Genomic DNA, 6,943 nt, shown 5'->3' with positions numbered 1-6,943 from the left:
GTCACCTTATTAACTACAGTTTGTGATAATCATCATTCAATGTTAAATATACAAATATTTCATTAGACAAAAGCTATACACACAATTACTTCCTTTCTTCCACAATTCCTTACAAGTTAAAAAGAAGCATCAAAACCATATGGCCAGCTTTGTGGCTTGCAATGCAAAAAGAAGTGATATCTAAACCAAAACAGCCAAGCTGTAAAAAAAGAGTGCGGCCCCCAAGGTGAAAAAAGATGTGAAATCCAAGGTGGCAGCCAAGAAATGGCTGTGATGGTAGGTTAATGGCAAAAATTTTAATTACAACAATTCAGGTGAATTTGGTGCCGAATCCTAGTGGAGGAGGCAGCACAAATTCACCTGAATTGTCGTAATTATAATTTTTGCCATTAACCTACCATCACAGCCATTTCTTGGCTGTCACCTTGGATTGTAGCTTGTTAATAATTGTATCATGTTAAATCTCAACTGTAACAATAATTGTAACAAGCAAATCTCATGTAGCTTGTTAATAATTGTATCATGTTAAATCTCAACTCCGTATATCAGACAGCTCACCATGTACCAAATGGTTCAAGTTATAGTGTTGCAGCCTAGTTTTCCTTTGGTCCCTATGGATCATGTGATGCATGACAGTGTCTGTCGTATGACTGTATTAGGGATCATGCAGAACTGGGCTTTTCCAGGCAAAAATATTACCCAAAATCCAGCCTCAATTTCCCTTTATGACAACTTGGCAGTTTTGGTTAGGTGCAGCCAAGCTCAAAAATATCTTCAGACCAATCCCAAACCCTTCCAAAAAGTTTCTATGGAAATTTAAAAGTTTTGTATTTTGCAGAATTTCATTCTAACTAACTAACTAACTGATGCCTTCAGCTCAACAATGGATATAGTTATGGGCTTGATTTCTTCACTGTTTGCTTCTCGCTTTATCCCGAGATGTGCTTTTTCACCAACCGTAGTACATACAATGCATGCATCATGGACTTGCCTTTGTCCTCCTTTGTGTTTTAGCAGTTATTTTTGCTGACAATGCAAGGTGTAAATTTGCAACAGTTCAATGCAGCTTCCCTGTGGCCGTGTTGGTATCTCACCCATATTTTCTTTGTGAATGATTGATTGCAGAGATACTTCTTGTACTGTTCTTCACTTGTAAAGCTGTGTTACTGGCCAAGGCAAAGTGTAATTGCCATCGTTCAATCTTGAGTGTTTGGGGCTCGTGAATCGTCCATATACTGTATTTCGTGGAGACTGGATTGATTGCAGATGTGCTTTTCCTACTGTTCTTTGTTTATAGCAGTGTATAACTGAATGAACATAGCTGATAGGAAGTATAATGGCTATTTCGCTTTTGAGTCAGTAATTGAAACCTGAGCTAAATGGAACTAAAATATGTATCAAGCCCTATTGAGCCCCTTCGTCTGCTTTTTGTACGGGGTCTATTCAGCTCATGTGTAATACTTTCAGTACTTGTGCAACATTATTACATGTTCATGTGGTCTTGTTATACCTCCCACGTTATTAGGACAACTATTAGTAATAAAACTAAAACCCACAATCAGTTTGTACAAGTCAAGAACAACCACAAGCAAGACTCAGTGTTGTGATTGTTTCATCCTGCACTGGCCACTTGATTGAAATTAGAAGTGATAGCAAAGTCAAAACTATAGCAACTGGCCACTTAGTTTTCTAGCAATAAAGATTCTAACAGCTACCTCCCTTGGCAGCAGTTGAACTCACCTGTATAGTGTGCTGAAGAATACTAGCTAGGTAGCTACATTGGTTTGCTATAGTTTTGTTGACAATATTTTAGTGGTTAATAATATATTCTTGTGTGCATAGTAACAATAAATTAACTTATGTGTGATTAACCAGACATCTCTTAGTACTAAGACTTTTGTTGGAGTTTCTTTGTGAATAAGAAATTCCTGCATTATCACTTTTTGTAACATTTAGCAAAACTAAGTGTGTACTATTTGTATGTGTAGTTGTAATGTTTCAAATAATGGATAACTTAGTTTTTAGAACAATGGATAACTTAGTTTTTAGAACAATGGATAACTTAGTTTTTAGAACAATGGTTAATTTAGTTTTTAGAACAATGGATAATTTAGTTTTTAGAACAATGGATAATTTAGTTTTTAGAACAATGGATAATTTAGTTTTTAGAACAATGGATAATTTAGTTTTTAGAACAATGGATAATTTAGTTTTTAGAACAATGGATAATTTAGTTTTTAGAACAAATATTAGTAATAAAACTAAAACCCACAATCAGTTTGTGCATGCATAACAATATAAGTAGCAAGTAAAACTTGACTACCGCACGGAGGGAAACTTTGGAGGAGGAAAAATTTGGCGAATGAAACAAAATATCACTATTGGCGAAATAAAATTTGGCAAATTATTAGCAAAGCGCACGCCCTTTTTAATTAATTTGATTATGAATTGCTGTGTTTGAAGCGAACTGGGAGTGCCACGCCTCTCCGGCGCCTGGAGTCAGCTATCAACTAACAGTAGATCTACACCCTCCCGTCCCTCTGGAATGGTGAATATCGTACTTAATATGGTAGGACTTGCTACTTGTCAAGCCCGTTTCGAGTGAGGTTTAAGGGTACTAGCTACGTGTACAGTAGCTAGCTAGCTGAGTATAGCTAGCTGCTTAGTGAGGTATAGTCGAGGCAAGCCTTGCTCTAGCGTGATGCTTGGCCCAGTAGCCCTTGGTTGAGTAGAACATTGGTCTGAAGCTTGGTTTGCTATTTTCTTCACCAGCGAAAATATTTGGATGGGGAAAATTTGGCGAATTTATGGTCATTCGCCAAATTCGCCAAATTTTAACGGCGTCAAAGTTTCCCTCCATACGGTAATACTATTTATCAACATACATGTCCAGATTTACCATTAATGCAGAATTTTTGGCAACCTTGAGTACACAATACAATGTTTAAATCAAACTAGTCCTACATTAATGATGACTGATCAATGATACAGTATGCATTCCGAAAAGTTGTTTTTACAAGTCAATTTTCCTACCATTCATTGTAGTATCCCATTGTTAAGATCCACCATGAAATCAGAGGCACAACTGTTGTCTTCACAGAAATATCGCTTTCAGTATTTTATGAGCATTAATGTAACAGTTGGCTTGGCTGGAGTGATTGCAACGATGATGAGTTGTCACAAGTTGTTGTATTTGTGGTGCAACAGCAGTAAAAAGACCAGGATCAGTTTCCCATACAGGCCACACCCACATCACAAAAATAATGCAAAATAGCCATTGTACAAAGAAGCTTACCCATCCATTTCTTCCATCTATACTGTAATTGAAGGTGAAACATGCTTAAAACACTCTAAAAAATAGATGGGGACTACATAGAATTTTCCATGTTATTAGATTTCTCCACTCATCCTGGCAAACAAGCTACAATGTTAATCGACACCTCCCATAATCGAATTACTTTAGGATGCTTTTAAAAAGAATGTAGTGGTCAAATTCGTGTCGGCTTAGGTGACTTTGCCCACTGCAGGCTATTAGCCTGTAATATGCTTAGTAGAGCATCACAAATCAATGATCGAAAGTGAGATTTGTAATGCTTAAGATCTTTTTTGCTAGTAGTTTTTTTTTACCATTTTAGAAACCTGCTAGCAGATCTCTTAGTAGATTTTAAAGAATTCATTATCTTCCAAATATCAAAGCATTTATGCATACCATTTTCTAACTAGAGTGATTGTAGTTTAAAAGTAATCAGCAAATGATTCACTTGGTTCCTACACAGAATTGCTTTCTTTTAAATATCAGGAAACAAAACAAATTTGTGAATTCAAGGTGCCCTACCAGCCGAAACTAGAAAGCCAACTCTTCCTCATAGTGATGTGATAAGGTGAGATGTATAGTAAGTCTATGCTGTTAGTCTGGAAAGTATCTGAGACTTGTCACCATCTGGGTGAAGAGTGTCAAAATTGTTCCCAAAGGATTTTCTCAATGGTGCAAAAATCCTTTCCAGTACTTCTGATACCACACTGGTCACCTAATGTTAATGATATATGATGGTCCATGCGAAGTGCTTGGTAGTAATACAGTTGTGATTTTACATGATGTAGTGTACCAGCAGTTGATAAAAATGAAATAATGTGTGCTTTTTTGGTTTGTGTTTTTTGTATATTTCAACATGATGGTGTTATAGGGTGATCTAGTCAAAACTTTTAAGCTGCTGTGGAGCATGAGTGGCAAATTCAAATTTTGACAATTATAGCTTCCTCCCGTGGTGCATACGTAGCTTAGAACAATGCTTTGAAGTTGTGGATGAAATAATAATTGACAACTGCTGGTAACAAACGTTCAGAGACATCAATGATGACTGGAATGGCTAGAAAGCTTGATATAATTCATTAATGCTGCAGAAAAGTTTGACATTCATCACCCAGATGGTGAGAAGCTTCAGATTTTTTCATACTAACAGCATAGACAGACTATGCATCCAAACTTATTGAAAACACTATGAGGTAGAGTTGCTCCTTGGTTGTAGGGCAGTTTGAAATTGAAAATTTATAATTCTCAGTCTGTTTTTTTTTTCAAATAAGTAACCCTGTGCCAGGTACTCAGTGAAATATTTACTTATTGCTGTGCATACTTACCACAGCAACTCTGGATGTGAGTAGCAAATTTCATCTAGTTCTTTGTATGGAGCACAAAGTTGTAAAAATTAAATTTTCTTCTTGTGAGATACTATACCTTTGATTATTGTCGTAACAAAGGAGCACATTGTATACATTTTGGTACCTCAGTTTAGCACTAATCATATATAAATTGTCCTCTAAAATCCAGGCCATATACTATTTCACTTGTCCTGCTAGTTATCCTGGGATTTTGTTCTAGTACACGATGTCATAGCAACTGTCTACTCTCTGTCACAAGAACTAATCCCCATGCACATGAGAGCTAAATGTTCCCTCCGGCTAACTACTCTCCATTGTCTCCAACAATTCTTGTTCACTATATTAAGCCTAGCAACCATTTAAACTTAAATTTTCTTTTTTCACCTTGACGAATAGTTGTATAAGCAGCTCTGTTGTTAAGCTCTGTTTCGCGTCAGCTTTTGAATTAAAAACTCAATGCATTCCAGGTGTGCAAAGTATTAGCCATGTCACTATTGTTTACCCATTACACAGGAATACTTCAGTATGTGTAGTTTGAAACTTTCCGAATAGCTAATATCTGAGTTAATAGGACAACTATTAGAATTTAAACTAAAACCCACAATCAGTTTGTACATGGATTTCTATATAAGTAGTGAATGAAACTTGACTAACAATTCCCTGTACTTCATATGTTAAATCTTTACAGAATTTTTGGCAGGCTCCAATGAGCCTTGAATACACAATACAATGTTTAATTCAAACTAGTCCCACACTAGTGAGTGTTTTGTGTGATCAATGATATACAAAAGGTTATGTCTCTGCTGGTCCACACATTTTAGGCATTTTCCTATTGTATTTTACTCCATCACATGTACCTGGTAAAACCTCTAGTCCAAGTGTTGTCAGGTGAAGGAACTAGAAATTACTAGTGGACAATTTGTACTCAATGTTTTTTGCATGATTGCAGTTAAATGAAGGAGCTTTGCATTTTAATACTTGGTTAGCTAGAATAATACTATAAAGAGGCTATAGACTGAATTAGGGATCAAATGTCCATTAGTATATCTGCAGGTGTAGGTGACCTCCTTTATTTGCCTACTTTTTCAATGATCCCTTATCAAACTTAAGATTTCTTATACTTGTTTGTTTACTTTTTTGTAACATTATTGTGACTGGTTACATACCACATCATATACTAAGGAAGAATGGTGCCTGAGTTTATGTTTTCATCTGTACACACACTCCAACTATCAATTACCAACTGGAAAGTGATGTGGCTCACTTTCAGCTATGCTCAACACATTACTTAGTGCTACAAATGAAGAACAGTAGGAGAAGTGCCTCTGCAATTAATCCAGTCACCACAGGTGATTTGTGTGCTCCAATTATCAATTACTGACTTAAACGTGAAGTGGTCATTATGCTGTGCTTTCAGCTATGTTCACTCCATTAAACAACATTACAAATGAAAAACAGTAGGAGAAGCACCTCAGCAATCAATCCAGTCTCCATTGAAAATATGTTACAAATTAATGTAGCTTGTGCCACATACTGCTGACATCTGTGGCTGTCAACAAAAAATAATGGGACACAAAGGAGGACAAAGCTAAGTCACTGATGCATGCATTGTATGTACTGTGGTATACTAAAAGGCACCTACTTTGCCGAAGCAACATTGACCAGTGAAAAAGTCACCAGCCCATAGCTTTAGTTGTTATCGAGTTATGTTTGTCTGAAGACATCAGACAGGTAGGCAGGTGGGCAGGAAGGTGAGGGGGTGACTTCTCAGTCCTCTATAGTATTTGTTGATAGGTTCATTGTCTTACTTACTGGCGTTTAACAGGCTTGTTGTAATTGTAATGGTAATTACTAATCATTACCATTTTTTCGAGTAATTACTGTTAGAAATTGTAATTAAACCGGTAATTACTAATCATTACCAATTTTTGTGTAATTGTAATTGTTGATTAAATCTGGTAAGTAGTTACAACAAGCCTGGTGTTTAACAATACACCCGGTGTATGTTAGTGTATTCATTGATTTTATCCTCATGTGTATTACAACCATTTCGGTGACCAACTACTATAACAAGTTTAATCAAATGTTTGTTTAGTATGTACATAGGTGCACGCCTGGTTTACTGAAATTGTTCTCGTAAAAACGTGTGCGTGTGTGTACCTACCTACCTACCCTATGTTTTTTTTGTTCGTGCACACCCACTTGAGCAAAAACGTTAGAAATGATAAAAAGCAGTCAGCATGTAAGAACTGAAAGCTAAATTAAGTCTGTATTAAACTTCCACACA

The sequence above is a fragment of the Dysidea avara genome, chromosome 5, assembly GCF_963678975.1.
Source record: "Dysidea avara chromosome 5, odDysAvar1.4, whole genome shotgun sequence".
Taxonomy (NCBI): domain Eukaryota; kingdom Metazoa; phylum Porifera; class Demospongiae; order Dictyoceratida; family Dysideidae; genus Dysidea; species Dysidea avara.
The sequence above is the reverse complement of the archived record's forward strand: the minus strand, read 5'-3'. Positions refer to the sequence as shown.